This window comes from Gorilla gorilla, chromosome 15 (assembly GCF_029281585.2).
Source record: "Gorilla gorilla gorilla isolate KB3781 chromosome 15, NHGRI_mGorGor1-v2.1_pri, whole genome shotgun sequence".
NCBI classification, from domain to species: domain Eukaryota; kingdom Metazoa; phylum Chordata; class Mammalia; order Primates; family Hominidae; genus Gorilla; species Gorilla gorilla.
The window spans coordinates 29,006,431-29,034,168 of NC_073239.2; the positions used below are offsets into that span (position 1 = coordinate 29,006,431).

At 33.5% G+C, this 27,738-nt stretch overlaps 1 long non-coding RNA gene across 1 annotated transcript; it reads right to left on the bottom strand.

The window, feature by feature from the left end:
- Positions 1-158: 158 nt before the first annotated feature.
- On the bottom strand, positions 159-27,150 carry LOC101137683 (uncharacterized). The gene is made up of 5 exons (XR_176178.4): positions 27,061-27,150; positions 26,242-26,317; positions 19,873-19,923; positions 5,463-5,563; positions 159-3,372 (listed from the first exon to the last, which is right to left on the bottom strand). It is a non-coding gene; the product is annotated as an uncharacterized lncRNA (long non-coding RNA).
- Positions 27,151-27,738: the final 588 nt, after the last annotated feature.

Sequence of the window (27,738 nt, forward strand, 5' to 3'; positions counted from 1 at the left end):
ATGTACCTCTCTTAAGAAAGGTAAAGTATATGGACATCACAGGCAATTGTACTTTTTAGATTGCATAGTGCATATATAAAATTAAAGTAATGTTTATGTAAAATAAAATATAGTAGAAGAATGAATTGGCTTAAGGAAATAAGGAAGAGAAAAATGTGTCCTTTTTCAAATGTTTATTACCTTGATATTTGTCAAAGTATATCACATATTTTAACTATTTCAGATGAGAAATTAGATTAATCTGAATAGAATATGATGTAGCTTGAGTGAGTAAAAAAGTTACCCACCATTCATCCTGAGTGAAAAAGACAGTTATATAGGCCAGTCAAGAGAGTTTATTTTATACACAAGCCCACACATGCACACATACCTCATTTACTTATCACAAAATGTCTGCAAAATACATATTATATTTGAGTGTTTTAAGTAAATATTTCTCAGAGTTGTTAAGTAACCTGCTCCATTTTAAACAAGTAACTGGTGACAGACTGGGATCCAAAACTAATTCTGTCTGATTCAGATATCTGTCTTTTGTTTACTTTGTTTTTGCTTATTTTGTTTTGTTTTGTTTTCAAAATACTTGACGAAGGTATGTACAGTTCCGTCACCAGATGGGTTTTAGTGGAAGCAAACATGGGGAGAGAATGTCAGTTTTGGAGTGACCTTAACAGCTGCTAGTAGATGCATAACAGTAAGTTATAAAGGAATATAAAGGAAAATGCCTACAGTCATATCCATGTCCAAGTAAAGCCTTCATTCCCAAAGTCAGGCCATGTTTAAAATAGTTTGGAGGGGATGTGAGACCGTATGATATTTGAGAGACCATATGACATTTGAAAGACCATATGACATTTATCTTTGTTTCCTAAAATTTCCTAAAAAACAAAATGCAGAAAACATCTCATGAATAACTCAATTTAAAAACAGATAAAATGAGGATTTACATGAGTAGCCTGGGAGACACCTAATAATTCCCATAAAAATTAACTATTTCTTTAAAAAAGAGGAAAATGGTTAAGGCTTATTATTTTGATGTCTCTAACTTGGAAAGAAAGCAGAGGGGAAAAGAGGCACCATCATAAACACTCTCAGAATTTATGTCTTGGCATAATGTAGAGAAAAAAGAAAATCCATAAAACTTTGAGTAAATACATTGTTTCAGCACTCAAGGTAAGACACCATATACTCCTTTACAGCCAAATATTGATTCCCCACTCAGTCTTAGAGTGAGGAATAGAGGGAGAAAGTGCAAGGAAAAGACTGGTGAAACGGGGGATGAAGGTACATGAGATGGCTCATTGATACAAGCAAAGCCTTGGTGGCTCTGCGCTGAATTAAGGAAGAGATTTGAAAGCAAGGCTATTTCCCTGGCGGCAGTAAAATTGCCTCCTGGAAAGAGAGCAAGCTATGGGATTAGATACTTAATAAAATTTTAGGCAAGAGAAAGAGTCCAGGTCTTTTACCTAAATTGCACACCAATTGAGCTCATCTGCTTATTCTCTACACACTCAGGCTAGGGAAAAAGTGGGCACATTTCAAAACTCAATCCTTAAACTATAGCTTGATGTGAAAAAGTAGAGACAAATTTGCCCATGCTACATCAAAGTGTAAGAACTGTCCATCTTAAGCTGGGAAACCTGAAAATCATGGCAAGTATAAAATCACTTTTTAGTAATAAGACAAGGAAATAAAATAACATAAAAGCACATGCAAAGAAAGTATTAGGAATCCATCCTACGAAATGCAATTTTTAAAAATGACACAATATCCCAGGAATAATTATACAGAAAGATGCAATGAAAACAAAAATTCAAAGAATCCATCAAGGACATACACACAAAATTAAAATGAAATGAGAAATCCAGAGCCAAAGAAATACATATGTGGCTAAAATAACACTGTTTACAAAATAAAAGAATTAGAAATAGCAAAGCAAAGTATCTGTAATATAAATAATTTTAAACCATTTTATAGAGTCAATGTTTGGCAAGGTTGTCGGCAAATAAGCACTTTTTACTTCTGTTTGTGGCAACCCTACATTAAGCAAGTCTGTTAGCATCCTTTTACCAACAGCATGTGCTCACTTTGAGCCTCCTAGTCACATTTTGTTAATTGTCATTATATTTCAAACTTTTTAATTTAGTATTATATCTGACATAGTGCTCTGTGATTACTTATCTTTGTTATTAACATTGTAATTGTTTTAAGGTACCATGAAACACATCTATACAATATGGCATTGTAAATTGGTGTCACTTTTGCACAGGAATGTGGTAATATGGAGCAAAATTTAAAGTGTTTATATGATTTGACTCCACCATAATCTCAAAATTTCATCTAAAATATACTGGCAAAAGCATGTCAAGTTATGAATAAGAAGGCTTATCATAACACTACTTGTTTAGCATCAAATTTCCAATTTACAACAAATTGGAAACAACCAGGATGTCTCTAGCTAGTAACCTAGAAAAATATGTAACAGATTAAAAATTTAGTTAAAACTATATATTTTGTGTGTATTGGGGATATGTGAATAATAGTCACACTTCTGAAGAAATGGATACAGATGTCATAAATATGAACAACTTTTTTATTGACAAAGATGACTCTAACAACATGGCATAATCACTAGCCAGTTTAACTACTTTATTCCCAGAATTAAACATATCCATATATCATTAAGGATCTCCACAGGGTAATAGTGGACCCTGCTCTAGTAAACTCATTAAATTGAGAAACAGAATTAAAATAAACTGAGAACAGAGTGCTCCCAAAAGAGGTGACTTGAGACACATGTTCAGACCTTTATTTCCTTTCTCTCACCAATCTGATAATTCTCTGCTTCCTGAGGGAGAAGGACAGAGATAATAAAAAAAGTTATCCTCTTGTTAACTGTACTGTCTGAAGGAATGAGTGGAAGTTTTTAATTCCTTGAGCCACGGCCAGAAACAACTAGAGGAATAAAATATTTCCTCTAATGATGTGAATAAAGCAAAGTGTGGAGCAATGTTACCTTACAAGCATCTTTATGCAAATTAAGTGCATTTTTTGCTGTTATTTGACATCTCACTCCATAAATGAGATTCAACCTGCATGTAGGAAATGAAAAAGATGATCTTGACTTAACTAATATTTCATCCATAAAGGTAATTTTTCATTTATGGGCTGAACTTGTCCATAAAAACATTGTGAAAAAGAAAGTTTATCTTCAACTTTCTTCACCTTCCTGTCTCGTTTTCTGTTTCCTTTTTGCTTCCAGATCCCACTGTTTTTTTCTGACAATGTTCTTCAGGCTATAGGTGTCCATACATTTCCTGGATCTTCATCTCTTACCACAGAATGTGGAGTTGGTATCTTAAGTCATTACATATCCTAAAAAAAACAGGTAGATCCATATTAAACAGAGTTTCATAGAAAGGTATGGATTTGAATTCTGTTTATTTCCTTAGTGTTCCAGATGTAATTTATTGAGCAAGTTACTTTAGATCCATTAGCTCCCTTGTTTTTTCCCATACTTAAAATACAAATATCTAAAATTACTACAGTTTTTCTTATTAAGAAATTCCTAGATGAGTGGATATTTAATTACACTGTAATTATTAAGAAAAAGCAGAAAATACCATGACATTTTTCCAATGGTGGCTTTCAGGATTTAGAAATAGTCCATTAAAAGGCTTATTTTTAAGTGAACTTTTCTTCCTAGAATCCATGGGCTATGTATATTGAGTTTAAAAAATATTTGGATATTTTCTCATATGCCATATATATATGAAATATATATATATATATATATATATATATTTCATATATATCACAGTTGTATGACAGTAGACCTGACCACATAATAATCAGGAGACCACAAGGTGAATTGGAGACATACTCAGTTAACATGTGCAATTCTAAATATTTTTAAATATCCATATGATCACTTGGTTTATTTGCCTAAAAAACAACCATTAACACATGGAAGAATTTTGTGAAAAATTCCTTGTCAATGTGAATTAATTACTCATGACCATTTAAGAGAAATGCCTATATGATAGCTACCAAAACTGTTAGGCTAAATCAATTAGTTGGAGTTAAGGATGCTACATAGAAAGATTAATTCAGTTACAAACTAATTGGCCTAATACCATTTAATATGGAATTTCCTTTATATAGACACAGCCTAGAGCTCCAAATGAAAATGCACTATACTGTGCCAGAAAAAAATATATAATGAATGCATAAAATATTAGCAAAAATTCTTTTAAAATATGTAGTTACAGTTTATGACAGACTATCAGTGAGAGAATTGTAAATTTGGAAATAAAATCTCGTTCTTCTCCACTTGATCTCTTCTTTTTCTTTTATTTTTTATTAAAATATTTCAAACATCTGGAACTTTACCATTTAGGAAATTTGTGGTTAATTTACGTGGTAGAGCATATTGACATGTAACTCTCAAAATTATTTGTTGTGAACTATGTCTGAGACCATGCAGTACTGTTCTTATATCTATCTACTTTATAATCCTTTCACTCTCTTTCCCCTAAAATGTGCTGATAAAGCTAGCATTATGTAAATGTTACTAGTTACTATAATCAAAGAAATGCTCCTATGCAGGCATATTCCCTTTCCATTCTATGAACACACACACACACACACACGCACACACACATATTATTCATTTTTAGAAATCAGCCTAATCATATATATATAATACATACATTATATATATATACAAGAGACACAGCTTTAAATTATACAGAATGACAGTTTACTAAGTTGTCATAGAGCCTGCTATCTGAGGGGAAGAATATCTATTGGATTCTTTCTATAGCCAACCAAAAAAATAAAAAATAAAAAACAAAAAACAGAAAGCCCCTCCCTCTAATGTTTGTCATTTAAGTCCCAACTGTGCTGTAGCCTTTAACTGTGTAAGACAGCAAGACAGCACATTTTGTAGATTAAACCAATAAACTCACAAACATAAAAGAAACAAATCTCATAATTGCGGATTTCAATTAAAGGAAGGGGGATCAAAGCAAACATTCTGCTGGAAATTACACAGCTGCTATCTATACAAAATGAGAAAAACGTCTAGAGCCAGCCATAATTTTACAGACGGAAAAAAAAACCATGCAGCAAACCCTGCAGTAGGACAGATTGTCTATGCTCCTCACGTCCCAATCAGTAATACAGAAATATTGAGTAATAAATTCCCTGCCTCTCTCGATCTGAAAAGCTCCCACCATCTGTGAAAGACAATTTGTAACAGCCTCAATATTAAGATTCAGTAAACAGACAATCACTCCCCTTGTGCCAAGCCGTGGCTACATTTGGATAAAAGCATAAAGCAAAACAATTAGTAACACCAAGACCCCTCTATTACAAATTATCGAGCCACCAAAACAACTAGTTTCAATTGCAGTTTCCCTTCTACTGGAGAGGAATGCAGGAGATCCTGCATATTTTGCTACCTCTGTGGCCCATGCGTAGGCCTCATCCTAATGCGTTGAATTATTATTGATGGCTGGGGCAGTTCTGCTCTGTTGGTGAACCAATAATGTCAAGGCACTACCTGCAAGATTAATTATAGGAGAGAATAGGCTGAGGTTTCTCGGGACTGAGACATTAATATAGACTGAGCATTAGTTTCAGGGAATTCAACAGACAGCTGAACTAACGCCTCGAACAACGTGATTCGCACTAAATCCCGGTAGCTGTATCTTAGCAGCATGTGGAAGCTTAGAACAATTGTTTTTAACTATGAGGTGCAGCGCATTATGTATAATAAAAAAACCCTAAAATACAAAATCAACAATTCTACCTGAGTTACAAATTCAACCTGAGCTTTGCGGAGAGCATAGATGATACTATTTCACCACAAAGAAAAGATGACGCCACTTTCCTCATGCGTTTGTCCTTGGAACATGTAAAATATGTTCTTATTTACTGTATTTTCTAGGGTTTTGAGTAGGGTGACAAATCTTCCTGGTTTTCCTGGAAAAATCTCAATTCACACTTGGTATCCTGGAGTGATTATTAAAAGCACACACATTTTATTCTTAAACTGTCGTGGTTTGGATGATAAGTTATACAGTCACTTTAGTTCTAAGGCATATGGAGCCTGAAGCATTTACTCACTGTGGCTATAGCCATCTTTTATGTAAATATTTTATTTGCTTATGATATGCAGATATTTGTACACTTTCTTGGAAATAAAAATTTTAAAGAAGCTGAAGTGTGAAGTTAAATAGAAGGATATGGGACAGTTTTAATCTTAATGAAATTTAACTTGGGGCTTCTACCTCACTTTGCCAAATTCAAAGTTTTATGATATACAATTATATATGTGTGTGTATATACATAAATGTATATACAAATATTTATATATATGTATATACCTATATGATATCAGGTAACATTCATTTGATTCTTAATTCTTAATCTGTACTAGACACTCATCAAAGGATTTTACATATACTAATTCTTGTTTTATAGACAGATAAATGGATATATGTGTGTGTAAATATTTATGCATATATATAGAGATGTATGGAATCTGTATATATCTATATATATGTGTATATATAGATTCCATAAATCTATATATGTATGTGTGTATATATATGTACATACATATAAAATATGTATGGAATATCTCTCTATATATACTCTCTATGTATTCTCTCTCTATATATTTTATTAATATTTTCAACTGAGAAAAGTGAGGCACAGATGGATGAATTATCATGTTCATGGTTACAGAGTGAGCAAATAGTAATGTTCAGATTCAAATTCAAAAACTCTGTCCTTAGTGTCCAGTCGGTAACCAGTGAAAAAGCTGTCTTATAATTCATATATGCATGCATTTAATACATGCATTGCAGAGGTTTCTGTATCAGTCTCACTATTTAAATCATCTGGAGTATACCAGAGAAAACACACCAAGGTAGCAAAACTAGTAAGCCTGGAGAATTACAACCATGCCCTGCTGAATTTGTTATTGTAACTAGGAGGCTATTTCATATTCTAATATAGAATAGTTATCTCAAAATAATTTATTTTACTTTGCAAGTTAATGCTATTCTCTACTATCTCTCTATTCTCCTCCCAGCAGCAATCAAAAGGAACTTGAAAAAAAATCCAGGATAGATTTGATCTATTTTCTTAAAATGTCATGACTGTGGAGCGTATGATAGTTAGAAATAAGTTATCAGGCATCTCCACACGAGTAAAGACAAATGTCTTTGTCAGTTTTAAATAGACAGGGAGGAACACTGCTTGCGAAGGAACCTAAATTCCAAGTAACTGGAAGGACGGCATTTATATATGTGTATACATCACCTATCACCCGCACTCCTGTTTAGAGTGTTTCAATAGAAAATTTATAATTAAAAGGTCTTGTAATCTGAATACACCATGTACAGTTATGCATGTTAAGAGTCTGTCTAGTTTTATTGATGTTATTATTTCACATGAGGAAAACACAAGAATAGAAACAACACATTTTGCTAACCAGAGAAGATGGGGAACAAGGGTCAACCTGTCCATGAGATTCTTTCCACAGAGCCTTAGATCACATTTAAAAGACTAAGTAAAGCAAAGTTGAGAAAGATTCTCTCGCTTTTCTAGCATTCCATAGTTGTGCCTGCCTCCAGGAGATTTTCACAACAGTTGATAAAATGGTCCTCTTTCTATGGCTCTCCATCCTAAATATACTCTTTAGTTATTAAATAAACATTATGTTTCAGTCACAGTTCAACACTGGGGTAGATGCTTGAGCAGTGAGGTGAATGAGACACACAAGGAATCTGCCCTCATAGTGTGTAACCTTGTGGACAAGGTAAGTAATGAATATAGAAATGAAAAGGCAATTGGGATATTTGCTCACTCTTCTTTTTGCTGATAAAACCCTTAACACTTTTCTTCCTTTTACTTCAGTGTCACCTCTGACTTTTCTTATTTCTGTTATCAGTACCTCACCAAATTCTTTTGATTTGATATTTCAGGGAATTTCCTTCTTGTTGTTCCTCCTTTCCTTTCCATTCTTATGAGATTTTCAACTACAAAAGGCATGTATAAAATTTATGATAGCAGCTACGAAGTCTTTAGTATTATTTTCTTGGGTGTATTGATTTTCTGTAATTATCTTTCTAAAATGAACTGCATCTTCTGTTCTTATATATTGTTTGGCTTGCTTGTCTTTAGTGTTGAATATATATTATGTCTTTATGTTTGTGACTATCTTAAATTTATTTAAGGTTTTTAGCTCAGAATTCTATTTGAATCTTATTATTAAAATATGATTTATTGTTAATTTATTATTAAAATGTGGAATTTGGGTGCCATGTGTTGAATTCATAAAACTCCTTAGTTAATGGCACATCACAATCACTGATCTGTGCCACAGAACTGTTGAAAAATGTTATTTACTTTATTCTGTATTCTTTATTCCTATTTTCCTCTCCCTTATACCACATAGAAAGACATTTTATAATGTTGAACATGGAAAAATTTTTGGCATACATTTTTTTAAATAGGCATTTATATTCAGTGCTTGAATTTTAAGTTGCATAATAAAAGTGTTGGATATTCGATTTTAGAGATTTGTCCATGTTGTTGTTTTCGTATCTAGTCTTTTAACAGCTGGCCAGGGTTCCATGGTGCATGCCCATCAAAGCAAACTGCACACTTGCCTAATGATGTACAACTTGCTACAACAAATCTCACTGTAATACCATACTTGAATATATTCCCTCATACTCACCTATGAGATAATGTCTTTAGTTATACACCAAGTGGAATTTCTATGTCATAGTTTATGAAAGGAAAGAGTTAACAGCAGGCCTGTGATCTATTTTTTCCACCTCTTCTTTAGGAATGGGACAGAATGAAAGATGTTCCAGTCAAATCATCTTTTAAACATATTAATGTCAGGACTCTGCAAAACATATGTTGTTATTTTCTAGTGGGTGAGCCCTTATCTTTGAAATATTTTGGACAACTCTATTAGTTTGCCAGAGCTACCACAACAAAATACCATAGACTGAGTGGCTTCAACAACAGAAATTTATTTTTTCACAGTTCTAGGGGCAAGAATTACAATATTGAGGTACCAACAGTTTTGATTTTCTCTGGCATCTCTCTCCTTGGCTTGTGGATGTCCACCTTCTTGCTATGTGTTCCCATGGTTTTTCCTCTGTGTAGACACATTGCTCGTTTCTCTTTGTATGTCAAAATTTCCTCTTATGAGTACACAAATCAAATTGAATGAAGGTCCACTTTAACCGTTGCTTTTTAACTTTATTATCTCTTTAAAGGCCCTGTCTTCAAATACAGATACATTCTGAGATACTGGGGATTACAGCTTTGACATAAGAATTTTGGGAGAACATGATTGAGCCTATGTACCTGGTTGATCTATGTTGTTTATTGTAAATTCACCTAGAATATCACCTTAGAAAATGTCTTCTAGACCAGATAATTTTCAGAACACAACATAAAAATATTTCATGACTTGCATAGCTCCTTTTTGTGTAAGTTATATCCTTCTAGCATAGCTGAGACCTATATGTTAAATCTGTGTCTGACGCACCATAAAATAAAAAGTTAGGACTCAAGAACAGTCCTGGATTTCTCCATGCCTCTTCTATGCTTCACAATTACCCATGTGTTCTGTAAAAGGGTCATGTATGCAAAGTGGCCTCCAAGTACCAAAGGAGCCAAGAAGCTGAAGAAGGAGGCAGACACATCCAGTTTGTTGGTTTTGAGTGATTTATTAAGGGAACTTGCAGAAAGAATAGTGGCCTTGGGCAACCACAACACAGGTAGATTTTTACACTGTGAACTCTCAGACCCACGGGTTACATCTTGGGGGAAAAGCCTATGTATGCTAGAAGGAACGTGTAAGTGGTTGCAGACATTTCAGCCTATAATTTCTGTGACTATAAGGGTTGTTTTGGAGGAAACTTTCTGTGAATAGGTGTTCTTACATAAGGAGCAATAATACATCAACTAGACATTTTGGTGGCATTCCTGGACTGGAGTTAGTCAGATGTTAAATGGCAGATTAGCATTTAATAAAGTCACTCTTGTCCCTACACCACAGTCCTAAAATTATTAGTAAATTTTGATATTTAATAAGATCTCAGATTCATGTGTGTCTTATTGAATGACTAACACTTTGTGTTGTGATATGCAGTTATAGAAACTGATGGCATGTTTTGTTCTTATGTCTACACATTATCAGTCCTTCTATCACTCTATTCATAAGGACTTCAGAATCATAACATTTAACTCACATTTTTAATTTTTAAACATATTGAGGATCCATTGATCATAGTTTTGTACCATGTTATTAAACAACTCATTAGTATGTATTATCCGTTTTTTGTATTAAAAAATGTTGAAAGGTATTCAAAAAGAGAAGCCAAAATACTTTGTAGTATAAGAAGGATTAAAAACTATGAAAAATGTATGATGACACGTATCCACCATTTATTATCATCCGGAGTAAATTTATTGCCCCCAAAATTTTGTGTTCTACCTATTTATCCTTTCCTCTTGCAACTCCTGTCAACCACTAATCTTCTCACTGTCTCCATAGTTTTGCCTTTCCTATATGCCCTATAGTTGGAATCATACAGTATACAGTCTTTCTAAATTGATTTCTTTCACTTAATAATATACGTTTAAAGCTCCTCCACGTCTTTTCGTAGCTTTATAGCTCTTTCTTTTTAGGAGTGAATGATATTCTGTTGTTTTAGCACAGTTTATTTATCTATTCATATACTGAAAAACATCTTGGTTGCTTCCAAGTTTTTGACAGTTATGAATAAAGTTGATATAAACATCTGTGTGTAAGATTTTTATAGACATAAGTTTTTAATTCCTTTGGGTGAATACCAAGAAATGTGATTACTGAATAGTATGATAGGAGTATGTTTAATTTTTCAAGAAACTGCCAAATTTTGTTCCAAAGAAACTGTACGATTTGCATTTTCACCAGCAATAAATTAGATTTCCTGTTGCTCCACATCCTTGCCAGCATTTGATGTTGTCAATGTTCTAGACTGTGGCCAATTCTAATATGTATGCAGAAGTTTTTTATTATTGTTTTAATTTTCATTTTCCTGATGACATATAATGTGAAATATGTTTTCATACACTTATTTGCCATCTGTATATTTTCTCTGGTGAAGTTCTGTTTAGGTCTTTCACCGATTTAAAAATCTAGTGTCTTTTTTATTGTGGAGTTTTAAGGGTTCTTTGAATATTTTGGCTAATAGTTTTTTTTTTTAATCAGATGTGTGTCCTGAAAATATCTTCTCCCATGCTTGTCTTTTCATTCTCTTGACAGTGTCTTTTTCAGGACAGAAATTTCTAATTTGTATAATGTCTATTTTATTCATTTTTTATTTCATCAGTCATGCCTTTGGTGTTGTATTTAAAATGTCATCACCAAATCAAAGGTCATCTATTTTTTCCTATGTAATCTCTAAGTGTTTTATGGTTTTTCAATTTAACATTTAGGTCTGTGATTCATTTTCAGTTAATTTTTGTGAATGGAATAGGATCTGTGTCTAGAGTCATCTTTTTGTATGTGGATGTCCAAGTGTACAAGGACCATTTGCTGAAAAGACTACAAGAGATCTTCAAACAGTTCATAAAAATTTTCTAAATTTTCCATGAATTTCAACTTTTTTCACAAAAATAAACTTGCATTGTCTTGTTGTAACATGTCTAAACAGGATCTAGTCTGAGGTACTAAGAAGAATATGACACCAGTTTGAAAATAACCCCTATCAGAGCAGCATGAATTCTGCTAAAATGAAGCAAGAACAAGCATCAAATTTATGGTGAGGCTTGAGCAGAAACAGAAAAATAATTGACCAAAAGCCTATGGGGACAATACCCAAAAGAAATCAGCAGTTTACAAATTATAACTGAAGTTAAGAAGGGACAAGATGATGTTGAAGATGAAAGCTCACAAAAGCAGACCATCCACATCAGTTTGTGAGAAAAAAAAAAAATCTTGTTTGTGCCCTAATTGAAGAGCACCAAAAATTAACAGCACAATTAGGTAACAGCCTGGAAACCTCAATTGGTCCAGCCTACACAATTCTGATTGTAAAATCAAAGGTGAGCAAACTTCACTTTGTGGGTGCCAAAACCATTGCACACAAATGAGCTACAGATAAGAGTAGAGCTTTCAATTGAAATTTTAAAAAGTGGAATCAATATCATGAAGCATTTCTTTGAAGAACTGTAACAAAAGATGGAACATGGCTTTAACAGTATGATCTCGAAGACAAAGAAGAATCAAAGCAATGGCTACCAAGAGATGGAAGTGGACTAGTCAAAGTAAAACAGATCAGTCAAGAGCAAATATCATGGTGACAGTTTTTAAGGATGCTCAAAGGAATTTCGATAGTTGACTTTCTGGAGGGCCAAATAATGATAACATCTGTTTATTATAAGGGTGTTTTGAGAAAGTTTGCCACAGCTTTAGCAGAAAACACCTGAGAGAGCTTCACTAGAGTCTTTTCTCCACCATGACAAGGTTCCTGCTCATACCTCTCAAACAAGAGCAATTTTGCAAGAGTTTCAATGGGAAATCATTAGGCATCCCTCTTGCAGTTTTAATTTGATTTCTTCTGATTTCTTTTTCTTCCTAATATTAAAAAATCTAAAAAGGGTGGCCATTTTTCTTCAGTCGATAATGTAAAAAAGCATTGACATTGGTAAATTCCCAAGACCCTCAGTTCTTTAGGGATTGACTCAATAGTTGGTACCATCTCTTACAAAATTGTCTGGAACTGATGGAGTTAATGTTAAAAAGTTTATATCTTCAATTTTTATCTTTAAATTCCAGTTTTCTACATATTTTTAAAATTTCCCTCATATCTTTCCTGCATTGTATTGCCTTTGTACTTTGTGAAAGATCAATTGGCTATATTTATATGGGTTTATTCCTTCACTCTCTATTCTTTTCCATTGATCTATTTGTGTCTTTGTCAGTACAACCCTGAATTGATTACCTTAGCTTTGTAGAAAGTCTCAAAGCAAGGTAGTATCAGTCCTCTAACTTTATTCTTTTTCTTTAATACTGTGTTTGCTATTCTGCATCTTTTGCCTATTCATATTAATATTAGAATCAATTTATCATTATCCATAAGATAACTTGGGATTTTATATTGAGATTACACTGAACCTGTAAATTAAGTTAGAAAGAATGATATCTTTACAATATTGAGTCTTCCTCTTTATGAACATGAAATACGTCTCCAAGTTTTTAGCTCTTCTTTAATTTCTTTCATCACAGTTTTGTACTTTACTTCATATAAGTCTTGAACATAGTTTGTTAGATTTATACATAAATATTTCTTTTCTGGGTGCTAATGTAAAGTTTATTGCATTTTTTAATACGTAAAAGTTACCAATGTAAAACACAACAAATAAGTGCTTGCATTATAAATACATTTGTTGCAAATAACAAAAAGTCCAAATATCAATGCCTTTAACATAAAATAGATTTACTGTTTCCTTATACTTATAAGATGCTCCTTCAGGTAACAGACTGTATTCCAGGTACACAGAAGAAGGAATAAAAACCAAAGAAATTTATGAGCCTTTTTTTTTAAATCAGGAAGACACTAAAAGTCTCACTGAAGCCTTTTATCAAATTCCTCTTACATATTATTGGTTAGAATTTTATCTCATGGTCAAGCTTTGCTGCAAGAGAATATGAAAAAGGTGTGTATTTTGAGCATTACATGTTGAAACTTCAATATAGATATTTTTACAGTGGGGAAAAAAGAGTACAACAGATATTGAATAGACAACTAAGAGTTATGGCTAAATTAATATTTCAGAAACTTATGTGTAGAACAGCTGAATATTTGAAAGAACAGGCCAACAAACTTATATTAGACTTGAGTTCTCTAATTTATATATTTATTTTAAATTAATATAAAAATAAGCATCTGTTTCTGTAAAGCATATGGTTTTTAAATAGATATTCAATAATAAAGTTGCTTTGTTTATGAAAGAAATAGTTGCTCAGAATTTTTTCCAGGAGACATTAGCAAATGATGCTAGGAATAAAAATTTACTCATAATTTCTCTATTTTACAATACTATGAACAAATAATCACCATTAGAAAATGTAAAGGGGACCTGGGGTTTTAGTAAATCTCTGACATGTCCCTTACCATGATCACAGAATCTGTATGTATATGATCATCTTGTATAATCTTGCCAATCACTACTCTTTGAAGTAATCATTCCTTTGATTGAAATTTTAACCTCTATTGTTGCATGAAACTATTTTTTAACTGATTGTATATTTACTTGAGAAGTTGTCTTTTTTATATGACTACACTATACGTATCAGATATATGACTTCTTCATTTATATATCCTTTTATTATCTAACCAATTTTTAGCAAAGTGGGTTCCTCACATACACTTGTAGAACAAACATTAATAAATCAAATGAATACTGATGGCCTCATGATTCCACAAATTTGTTGTGTTTAGCAAATTTGTCTGAAACATAATTTCAACCCTAAAGATATGAACTAAACTTTATGCTCATGAGGGGTGTGTGTGTGTGTGTGTGTGCTTTTCACATTTTAGTAACAATCTATAAGCTAGGGATGCTGTGCAAGGTTCAGTAGAAGTTTTTATGGGTTTCTGTAATTGCTATTGTTGTATTTTATACCCTCATAATCTCATGAGAAAATTTATCAATTCACACATGCTGAGTGATATGATTTGGCTGTGTCCCCACCCAAGTCTCATCTTGAATTGTAGCTCCCATAATTCCCCTGTGTCATGGGAGAAACCTGGTGGGATGGAATTGAATCATGGGGATGGATCTTTCACGTGCCATTGTCATGATAGTAAGTTAGCTTTCACAAAATCTGATGATTTTATAAGGGGCTTTTCCCCCTTTTGCACTGGACTTCTCTCTTGCCTGCTGCCGTTTAAGACATGACTTTGCTCCTCATTTGCCTATTGCCATGATTGTGAGGCCTCCCCAGCCATGTGGAAATGTGAGTCAATTAAACCTCTTTCCTTTGTAAATTACCCTGTCTCAGGTATGTCTTTATTAGCATTGAGAGAATGAATAATACAATAAATTGTTACTGGGAGTGGGGTGCTGTTTTAAAGATACCCAAAAATGTGAAAGTGACTTTGGAACTGGGGAACAGGCAGAGGTTGGAACAGTTTGGAGGACTCAGAAGAAGATAGGGAAATGTAGGAAAGTTTGGAACTTCTGAGAGACTTCTTGATTGGCTTTGACCAAAATGCTGATAGTGATATGGACAATAAAATCCAGGCTGAAATGGTCTTAGATGGAGATGAAGAACTTTACTCTAGTTGGGAACTAGAGTAAAGGTCACTGTTGCTATACAAAGTGACTGGTAGCATTTTGCCCCTGCCCTGGAGATCCATGAAACTTTGAATTTGAGAGAGATGATTTGGAGTATCTGGTGGAAGAAATTTAAGCAGCAAAGCATTCAAGAGGTGACAGAGCATAAAAGTTTGAAAACCATAAAAGTTTGAAAAGTTTGCAGCCTGATGCAGTAGAAAATAAAAACTCTTTTTTCTGCGAAGAAATTCAAGCCAGCTGCAGAAATTCATATAAGTAACAGGGAGCCAGATGCTAATTTCCAAGGCAATGGGGAAAATGTCTCTAGGGCATTTCAGAGACCTTCATGGCAGCCCCTGACATCACAGGCCTGGAGGCGTAGGAGGAAAAAATGGTTTTGTGGGCTGGTCCCAGAGTCCCCCTCCCTGCTCTATGTAGTCTCCAAACATGGTGTTCTGCATCCCAGCTGGTTCAGCTCCAGCTGTGGCTAAAAGGGGCCATCACACAGCTCAGTCTGTTCCTTCAGAGGATGCAAACCCCAAGCCTTGGCAGCTTACATGTGAAGTTGGGCCTGTGAGTGCACAGAAAACAAGAATTGAGGTTTTGGAACCTCCACCTAGATTTCAGAGAATGTATGGAAATGCCTGGGTGTCCAGGCGGAAGTTTGCTGCAGGAGTGGGGCCCTCATAAACAACCTCCGCTAGGGCAGTTCAGAAGGGAAATGTCGAGTTGGAGCCACCACACAGAGTCCCCACTGGAGCACTGCCTAGTAGAGCTGTGAGAAGAGGGCCACTGTCCCCTAGACCCCAGATGGTAGATCCATTGATAGCATGCTCCACCTGCCTGGAAAAGCCACAGGAGCAGAGCTTCCCATGCTGTGGGAGCACACCTTTTGCTTTACCATGAACTGGATGTGAGACATGGAGTAGAAGGAGATTATTTTGGAACTTTAAAGTTTAATGACTGCCCTATTGAATTTCAGACTTGCACAGGTCCTATAGCCCCTTTGCTTTGGCCAATTTCTTCCATTTGGATATTTACCCATTGCCTGTACACCCATTGTATCTGGGGAATAACTAACTTGCTTTTGATATTATAGGCTCATAGGTAGAAGCGACTTGCCTTGTCTCAGATGGGAATTTTGACTGTGGACTTCTGAGTTAATACTGAAATGAGTTAAGACTTTGGACTATTGAGAAGGCATGATTGGTTTTGAAATGTGAGGACATGAGATTTGGAAGGGGCCAGGGGTAGAATGATATGGTTTGGCTCTGTCCCCACCCAAAAGTATCATCTTGAATTGGGAGGGAATTGTGTCATGGGGGTTGGTCTTTCCCATGCTGTTCTCATGGTAGTGAGTTAGTTCTCATGAGATCTGATAGTTTTATAAGGGGATTTTTCCCTCTTTGCACTGCACTTCTTTTTTGCCTGTTCCATGTAAGACATGACTTTGCTCCTCCTTTGCTTCTGTCATAATTGTGAGGCCTCCACAGCCACATGGAACTGTGAGTCCATTAGGCATCTTTTTCTTTATACATTACCCAGTCTTGGGTACATCTTTATTAGGAGCATGAGAATGGACTAACATGTAGCTTCTCTATTTTATAAGATTTGTCTCATTTTTGCCTATATTTGATAAGAAATTATGTTTTGTATATATTTAATTTGTTCCTCTTGTGGGAACCATTATAATGTTCTTCCCTCAAAGTTGCTCATGTTTAATGCTGAGAACCTGTGAATATGGCAAGAGGGACTTTACAGATGCAGATGTGATTAAATTAAACATCTTGAGATGGAGGGATTATCCTGTATTACTCAGTGGAACCAATGTAATCACAAGGATGCTTATAAGAGGGAGGCAGGAGAGTCAACCTCAGAGAGAGAGAGATTTGAAGATGTTACACTGTTGGCTTTGAAAATGGAACAAAGGGCCATGAGCAAACAAATGAAGTTGACATCAAGAAGCTTGAAACACAAAGAGAGATTCTCCTCTAGAGTCTTCAGAAGCAACACAACCCAAAAATACCTTGATTTTAGCCTAGTCAGACTCATCCTGGACTTCTTTCCTCCCAAAATTATGCTATTTAAACCTACTATATTTTAGGTAACTGTAACAGCAGTAATAGGACACTAATACAACTCCCTACCACAATTAATGAAAACAATCTCTTTTGGATGACACTTCAGAGTCTCTTTAAGTGAAATGTTCAATCCCTCAGAATCCTGCTTAATCCTTCTTGTGAACTCAAAATATAAGCAGCGGCTTACAGTGTTTTTATATCACAGAGTTAAAGGGGACCCCAAAACTATGCAGAGACCATGGATCCTATGTCTTCAGTCAACTTTCTTCTTTTCTGATTACACTGCAAGTGTTGATTTAATGGTCAATTTTTTACCATTAAGTATAATGTTAGCTGTAAGGTTTTTTGTAGATTATCTTTAACAAATTTTAGGAGGACTCCTCTCTATTCCTGTTTTCCTGAGAGTTTTTATAATAAATGGGTGTTGACATGTTTCACATGTTTTTTTCTGCATAGATTGTTATAATCAAGTGATTTTTGCCTTCTAGGCTAAAATTGTGTGTCATGGCATTAATTAATTTGTGACCATTGAACTAGTCATGTGTTCCTAGTGTAACCTTAATTGGTCATGGTGTATAATTGTTATTACTAAATTAGACTTGTTAACATCTTAAAAATAATTTTGTGTTTATATTCGTAAATGGTAGACTCTATAATTTTTGTTTTCATTTTTTGATATCAGATATCAGCATAATAGTAGTCTTATAAAATAAAGATTGTTGCTTCCTCTTATCTGAAAGAGTTTGTAAACTCATATTAATACTTCAAAAGTTTGATATAATTCTTGATGAAAACCATTTGGGCATATAACTTTCTTTTTCACGAGGTTTATAATTTAAAAATCCACTTAATAGCTATAAGGTTATTCAAATTATCTATTTCATCTTGGGTGAGTTGTGAAAATATTTTCATGACTTGGTCCAGTTTGTCCAAGTTGTCAAGTTTATATGTTTTAGAGTTGTTTATAGTATTCCTTTATTACCTTTTATATATATATATATATAGGATTTATAATTGTATCCTATTTTTATTCCTGATATTTATACTAATAATTTGGTTATTCTTTTTTCCTTACTGTTACTAGAGATATGTTAATATTATTGATTTTTTCAAAGAATAAACTCTTTGTCTCATTGGTTGTTTTCCAATATTTATGTTTTTATTTTTTTATTTTATTCACTTATAGTCTTATTATTTTCTTTCCTATGCTTACTTTGGGTTTATTTTACAGCTTTTTATATATATTCTTTAAGTGGGAGAGTAGATGATTTATTTGATGCTTTTAATTTTTTTGAATGTCTTTATTTATAGCTATACATTTCTTTCTCAACACTGATTTAGCTGTCTCCCACAAATTTTGGTACGTTGTCTATTCCATTTTATTTTATTTCAATATATTTTCACAAATTCCTTTGAGACTTTTTTGACCCATAGATTATTTGCAAGTGTCTAGATAATTTTCAAGTATTTGAATATTTTTCTGTTATCTTTTTGTTACTGATTTTTAGTTTGATACTATTGTGATTAGAGAGCATACTCTGTATGATTTCTAGGGTTTTACATTTTTGTTTTTTTAATGTTCCAGAATATTATCTTTCTTTGGTTATGTTCTGTGGGCACTTAAAATTAATGTGTATTCTCCTGTTGTTGCTTGGCATGTTCTAGAAATATTGATTAGATCTTGGTGGTTGATGGTGTTGCTGAGTTTTGCTGAAATTCTGTTTAGTTGCTCTACTAATTCTTCAGAGAAGGATGTTGAAGTCTCTGATCATTATTGTGGTTTTGTCTATTTCTTTTTCAGTTTTTTCAGTTTTCACTTCACATATTTTATAGCTCTGGTGTTCAGTGCATGAACTTTAGGATTGCTGTGTCTTTTTGGTAGATTGCCCTTTCTATCATTATATAATGTCCCTCTCTGTCTCTAGTAATTGTCTTTGCTCTGAAGTCTACTTTATCTAATATTATATTCAAGCTTGTTTTCACATTAACATGATTCACATTTTCATGATTTGTCTTTATCCATCCTTTTAGTGTCAACCTGCCTATAGCATTATACTTGAAGTGAATTTCTTGTTGACAACAAATAATAGAGTCATGTTATTTAATCCACTCTGCCAATTGTTTTATTGGACAATTCAGACCATTTCCATTTAATATAAATATTGATGTTAGGTTTAAAGTCTATCATTTTATTTTTGTTTTAGTTTATCTCTTTTTAAATATTTTTTCTGATTTTTTCTGCTTTTATGATGAGTAACTGTTTTTTGACTTCCATTTCTCTCTGTGTGTATATGTATATATGTATCTATTTCATTTTTCTATAAGCTTTGTTGGTGGTTGTGCCAAGTATTTCATAATATATATACATTTATCATGGTATACTGGTGTTATTTTTATCAGTTCAAGTGAAATATAGAAATCTTACCTCTGTTTACATTGTAACTGCTCCCTGCTATAACCGTCTTAAATACTTCCTCTACATATAATAAGAACAAAATAAATCAGTGATATAATTTTTGACTCAATGTCAGCAATAATCTAGACAACGCAAGAGAAGAAGAGTGTTTCGTATTAGCTGATTTTTTTATTTATTTGTTTCTTCATTTTTTGCTTTATTTTTTAAAGAATTTTTTCACTTTTATTTAGTTATTTTTTAATTTTCAATTTTTATAGATACATAACAGCTGTACATATTTATGGGGTAAAAGTGAAATTTTGATCCAAGCATACAATGTGTAATAATCAAATCATGGTAATTGGGATATCCATTACTTAAGGACTTTTTGTTAGAAACATTCCAGTTTCTTACTCTTACTAGATATATGTTAATATTAACAGTTTCACTTGTTCAGTTATTTTGAAATATACTATATATATATAACTAGATACATGTTAATATAAACAGTTTCACTTGTTTAGTTATTTTGAAATATACCATAAGTTCTCATTAACATAGTCATTCTATTGTGCTACTAAACACTAGATCTTATTCCAACTATATTTTTTATACCAATTAAGAATCCCCACTTATTCTGCCCCTACTGTCCCTTACAATAGATTTACTGGTAACAAATTTTCTTAGTTCTCACTCCTGTGAGAACGTCTTGATTTTTCTTTCATTCTTGAAGGCTATTTTCACTGTCTATAGGATTATGAGCTTTCCTGGCCTCCATTGTTTGTGAAGAAAAATTTCTGTCATTATAACAGTTTTTTCCCTATAGTTTCTAAAATATAATGAAGATGTATCATAGTGACATAGATGTATTTAGTCTTATTCTGTTTGGTGTTCATTCAGCTTCTTGAATTTATATCTTTTATGGTTTTTTGCCAAATTTGGGGAAGTATCCCCCTATTATTACTTCAGGTAATTTTTTACCCCAGTCTTTTTTCTTATTCCAGTGCTTTGACGACAGAAAATGTATGTATTTCACTATATGATCGTTTGCTACATAGTGATATTTTGGTCAATGATGGGTCGTATATATTGTGGTAGTCCCATAAGATCATAATAGCATGATTTAACTGTACCATTTCTATGTTTAGATAAGTTTAGATAAACAAATACTTACCATTTTGTTATAGTTGCCTACAGTATTACATGTTGTACGAGTTTAGCCTAGGAGCAATAGGCTTTGTAGGTTATACCACTGAGTTTTGTGTATAATATACTCTATGGTGTTTGCACAATGACAAAATCACCCGAGGATGTATTTCTCAGAATATATCCTCATTGTTAAGTGATACATGGCTATATTTTCACAGGTTGCTGGAGAATTTGTGTCTAATTTTCTCAATTTTGCAGATTGTATAATTTCTACCTACAGTCTTTCATTCATTTTTTTCTCCCCTCTATTCTATATTGAACCCATCCACTGAACTTCATATTTTTGTAATTGAATGTTTTAATTCTAAAATTTCATTTTGCTCCTCTTGATATGTTCTATTTCTCTGCTAAGATGTTTCAACTCTTTGTTGACACATCCTTTTGTTTTTTAAGGATATTCGTTTGTAATTGCTTACTGAAGCATAATTATTATAACTGCTTTAAAATATTTTTAGATTATATAAACATCTCTGTCATCTCATTGTTGGCATCTATTGCTCACCTTTTTAATCAAGTTTGATATCTTCCTACTTCTTGGTATGATAAGTGATTTATTATTGAAGACCTGACATTTTTATGTTATTTTGTGGGACACTAAATTTTCTTTAAACTTCCTGTTTTAACTGGCTTTCTGTGACACTGCTCCCACAGAGGAAGAAAAGCAGCTGGTTATAAATACAAGTCCAGGTTACTTACTCATCCTTCATTGAAACCCAAGGGGAGTGGTCTTTTGATACCACTAGGTGAGTGCTAATGTGTTGGTGCCTCACATGACATCTACCGACATTATGGTGAGAGTGGCTTTGTTATCACTGGGTAATGGTGAAATTCCTGATTCTCCAGTAGGCTTTCTCTGACGTCACCCAGGCATCAAGGATGAAGGGCACTACATTACCGATGGGTGAGGTGAAAGCCCATGTTCTTCATGTGGTTTTCACTGACATTGCTGGACAGAGGACTTGTTACAGGCTGATGGTGATGTATCAATTTCCTATTTGACTTTCTCTACCATCAGGACCAGCAGGTATCTTTTAACAAACTTGTGACTGTGAAAATCAAGATTTCCAGGTCAGTCTTTGCTGACTCAGCCACAATTTTTGTGGATGTTGTTTTCTTGATTTGTTTTTTGGTGTTTACCTGGAGTAGAGTGGTTATTATGTAAAAGTTTTCTCTCTAGCTAGGCTGCTTTTCTACTAGTTCTTTGGCTAGAGAAAAGAGCCATTTTCTGGAGGATTTTTTCTGTGCCCATTTGCAGGCAGCTTTTTCAGGCATTTTCAGGCAGCTTTTTCAGCTCCAAGTCTAGTATATATGAGACAAAAACCAAGCCGAAGAAACTATCATTGTGTTGTTTTGTTCCTGAGGTCCCTCACTGGTCTACTGTCTTCTTTACACCTATATAGGGTCTTTTTACATTTATTTTATGTATAATGTACAAGGTTTTAGCTATGATTAGTGAGAGGAATAGGAAAAAGTATTTCTACTCCATCTTCCCAAAAGTGGAAGTCACTCCTAAAAACGTGGTTTCAAGTTTCCAATGTTAGGAATTTTATAGATGTCTATTTTTCTTATTTCTGATTATATTCCATAGGAATAACAAAGCCAGATGATTTTATTCCTTTTAAACTAATTAAATCATACAGACATCTTAATGAATATTCCATTTTCATCTGGAAAGAATGCATACTCTTCTGTTTGAAGTAGAATGTTCTATAAATGTAATTTAGAAAAAAACTGGTTAACAATGTAATTTAAGTCTTCTATATTCATATTTGTTTCCCCTATAAATGTTATATAAATGAAAAGCAGATGTGTGTTGAAATCTCAGTCTTGTAGCGTGAATTTATCTATTTCTTCTTTCAATTATTTTGATTTTTGCTTCATATATTTCAAAGTTCTGTTATTAAGCCTGTATATGTTTGAAATTATTATGTCATCTTGGTGAGCTAGTCTCTTTATCATTAAAAAAAAAAATCCCTCTTTTTCCCAGGGAACATAAATTGTTTTGAAGTCTCTTTTTTAATATTAATATAGATACATCATATTTTTATACATAACAATGTCAAGGTATGGTCTTTTCTACTTCTTAACTTCAAAACAAATTATGATGAAACTATCTTTTAACTTTTGACCTGTTTACAAGTAAAATTACTTTCTTGAGGTCAGCATATAGATTGACTTTGGTTCTCTATTAATTCTATCAATGGCTCCCTTTTATTTGGAGTTTGTAGTACATTTATAATGATTTACTTTTCTATAATGTTGAGGTTAAATCTATGATTTTGCTTTTCATTTTCTTTTGTTCTCAAGTTTCTTTTCTTTTTTTTGTCTTTTCTTGGCTTCTAAGACATTAATTATTTAAAAAAATTATTTTATTTTCCATATTAGCACATTATCTATACCCACTGGCCCTTTATTACATAGAGGAATGAGCACCAGACAAATAGAAAAATGAGTTGTGCTGTGTGCTTTGTTTTGTTTGTCATTAATTGATATTAAATTGACCAAGCTGGGTGGGCATGGTGGCTCATACCTCTAATTCCAGCACTTTGGGAGGCCAAGGCTGAAGGATCACTGAAGCCTAAGAGTTTAAGACCAGCCCTGGCAACAAAGCAATACACCATCTATACAAAAAAATTAAAAAATTAGCAGGCATGGTGACATGTACCTATAGTCCCAGCCACTCAGAAGGCTAAGGTGGGAGGATCAGTTGAACCAAGAAGTTCTAGATTGCAGTGAGCTATGTTCACACTCCTGCACTCTAGCCTAGGTGACAGAGTGGGACCTTATCTCAAATAAATAAATGAATTTTTAAAAAAGTATATGCATCTTTTTTGACCTCTTTAACCAACTGTAGTATTAGATGGTTTTAGCTGCTTAATTCTGTTTTATTACCTATATATAAACCATTGTAATTTACTTGTACAGCAAGCTTATTTTAAATAGAGCTTCTAAATTTTTAATTAAATGATTAATTAATTTTAACCAAATAAATCACATAAAACATCAAATATGCTTTGAGGCATAAACCAACATTATCTGCTCCAAATAATATTAATACATATATACAAATATTATACATAGAATTTTCACTACTTAAAAAATTTAAAAGCAGATTTTAGTAACATTTTTCTTATTTCAATTAGTGTGTTAATCATGTACAAGCTATTGCAATCCAAGTTTACAATTCTACAAAAACATAAGTAGTTACAAATTCTTGTAAAATGATGTAGTCATAAATAAAATTCTGAAGTTGAAAATATCTGTTTTTATTGTCTTCTAATTTTTCTTCTCTTCTTTATGAAGTGTAATAACACGTGAAGGTGAGACAAGCATTTAAATTGCAAACAAAAGAAGAAGAAGAAAAGCAATTAACTGATTCAATCAACTGGATGAGTTCTTGAATACACCAGGGAAGAATATCAAGCTTTAAGTAGTAAAAGATTTTAAGTAGTAAAAGTTTCAAATAAGGGGTACCATAGAAAATTTTGTTGCAACAAGATAGCTTCAAAGATAGCTTAACTACGTACTGGTTATACTTTTCAAAACTTATTTTATAAGCTATAAAGGAATGCCTACACAGCATAATATCTGATATTATAGTAGTCAATTTTTTTATAAAAGGACCCTGAAAATTTTATTATTATTATTACTCCCTGTACTTAGCAAAGGAAATAGTATTTATGCCTCATTAGGAAACATTACACAGTATCACAACAAGCAGATATTATTTGAAGGTTCTCTTTTATCCCAACATAATATGTTTCTCAAAATTTTTGAGATACAATTACCAATATCCTTTAAAACTCTGTTTATTCTTGTTTAAGCATTTGGATTTCAGAAAAACATTATGTCACTTGAATTTGAATTTTCTTTTTATTTTTATTCAAACTGTGAACCCAAAAGTATTTGAGGCAGGTTTCAATCAATTTAGAAAGTTTATTTTGCCAAGGTTAAGGATTCACATATGATAAAGCCATTCATATGGTTTGGGGGCCTTAGAATTTTATTTTGGTTTAACATTCTCCCTCTTCTGGCCAAGGTTTGCCAGAGACAGCATCAATGGCCACCAAATGTTTATTTTGTTCCATAGCATTGCCAGGGCTAAAGGACTGTGTGCCTCAGGTCCATCCTGTCCCTCGGTGGGACACTCTGTGGCAGAGGGACTTAGAGTCAAGAGGCTTATAGCCAATTAAATATTCCAGGCCAGATAGGAATGAACATGGACAGGCATTCATTATCCCATAATTTTTTTGTTGTTTTAAAGAGCCAACAAACAAAAAGCCAAAGGCGAGGTTACAGAACTGAATTATATTTAACTTCTGTGTGTTGAGCTACTGCAATCTTGGTTTTAGTTACAGACATATAGCAATTCACTATATAAAGCATAACATTGTTCTGAAAAATAAATTTTAAATATATATTTATCTGCACAACTCATAACTAGGAGTATTATACCCAGGAGGCTTAGTAATTATTTTCTCTTAATTGTATGGGAAGCAGGAAATTCCTTATGATTGAGGTGAATGAAAAGGTGCTACATAATAGCTCAGAAAACAAAGTCCTTTGTTTTACTAGCCGTTTAGGTGTATTTGTACCCATCTTTGATTTGGAGTGTCTGACCTTGATCTACTTCTATCCCTCAAAACCAGCCCTTACAATCTTATGTGCCAACCTCTTCCATGATAGTCTCTGGGCCTAGAGGGAGGGGGCTTCTATAGCCTTAAACAGCAGGGTATTTGCAGTGAAAAACAGATCAGGCCCAGTGGAATGCCAAATGAGGGAAATTTGCATCTTGTAGCCAAGAAATAATTCATGATTCAGTCTACACTCAAAAACCAAAGTCAGGGCTGAAATCTAATAAAAAGTGTAATAGTTTTACTTTGAAACAATTTCTTCCTCTCTCTAGCCCTCCTTTCCTATTGAAGAGAAATTATAGTAAGACTAATTTGTGTACAAAATAAGTTTTAGGCTGATTGTACTTTGCCTGATTATTTGCATAAATTGCAGCAAGAATTGATTGCCATATAGGCTCCTTCTAAGTTGGCTTTTCTGAAAGTTTACCTAACAATATGTTATTCTAGTTAAAGCCCTGGTAAAATAACCAGTGTCTCAAATAATCCTGTTTTAAAAGAAAAGACTCTTACTAAACTTATGTAAATAAATATATTTTCATAAAATCAGAATACTCACGGTTTCTGAATTTTGGAGAATTCAGAGAGAAAGGTAAATTTGCTCACAAAAATATACTTCATCCAATTGCTCTAAACTATAAAAAACAGAAAAGAAAAAGATTTTCTAGAATTTTCCTTGGAGCAGCACCATTCCAAACAAGATGTGGTTTGTTCACCTTGGAACTGCTATTCACATGCTAAGTAGCTCGTTTTAGATGAGAGCTGTTTATTAGGCACTGTAGAATCTAGCAGCTCCTCACACAGTTAGTTACTTCTAGGGAAAATGGAGGTTCCCTGCTCATGAGAATTTCTTTCTGCCATCCCTAGGTAGTAAGATTCTATTTAAACCATTTTTATTTTATTATAGAACTCTTTGGGGCACCACTATTTCCATTAGCATAAGGGTAGCTTCAATTAACATTTCATAGCAAGGCAGTAAATGCTCCTCAGGTGGATATTCTCTAGTCCAGTAGTTGTCATTGGGAAGTGCTTACAGTCTTTTGTCGTCAGTCCCAGTAAATGTTCCACAAACGGCTATAAAGTGAAGGATTTTTCCTGATTAGCACTCCAACTTTTGCCCTATATTCTGTGGGCTCAGGCAATCTTACTAGTTCCTATTTATTTAGCATGTCCATATTCTCTTCGGGAAATGCACAAGGGGAGAGGAAAAGACACACACACAATACCTTTAAAAGTAAACAAACTTTATCCCATGTATATGGCAATGCAGATGTAATAAGCAAATTATATAATAATAAGCAAATGATATAATAAGCAGATTGACATAATAAGCAAATCGCAATGGGAAGGGGAGAAGGGAAAATATTTTTACACTCACCAGACTGTAGAGGATTCACCACCAGACTGGATAGCAACAGCCTGGGCTCCAGAGTCAGCTACTCCTCTGTCCACAGACGAGGAGCAGTCTCATGAACCTTCGGCGCAGTCTGGGACCCTAGCTCTTTTTGTAACAAGTTGTTTGGCATGAGGCCCACTCACGAGGGCCCTTCATGACTGGGCTTAAGGAACACAAAAATGTCAACTTGTTTTTGTGATTGTCTATTGTTTTTCAATAACTAACATATAGGAATAGATTGAAATAGAGATTTGTCCAAAACAGTGCTGGATAAACGCCTCAAGGGGCTCACACAACCTTTTCCGGGACTTGGTGACCAGTGTTTGTGTCCATGTTCAATTGAGTTCAAATTTAATATTTAACTTTTCCTCCACAGTCCAATGAACAGTTCTCATAGGATACATTTACACGCCTTCGGTTTTATGGTACTACCTAGGGGAACCATCCCCCATCAGATACAATACCTATTTTCATAGCCATTTATGTAAAGGAGTCACAACTAACTTACATGAAATCTGTTTAAACATCTCAAATTTCATAACTCTATTAACTTATAGATTTTTATGCTTTGGTCCCAGGACCTTTTTTTTTTTCTACCCCGGTCCATTTTACCTTTTCCCTTGACAGAGGATATGGATCCCCAGCAGTGGGTTGAGCCAG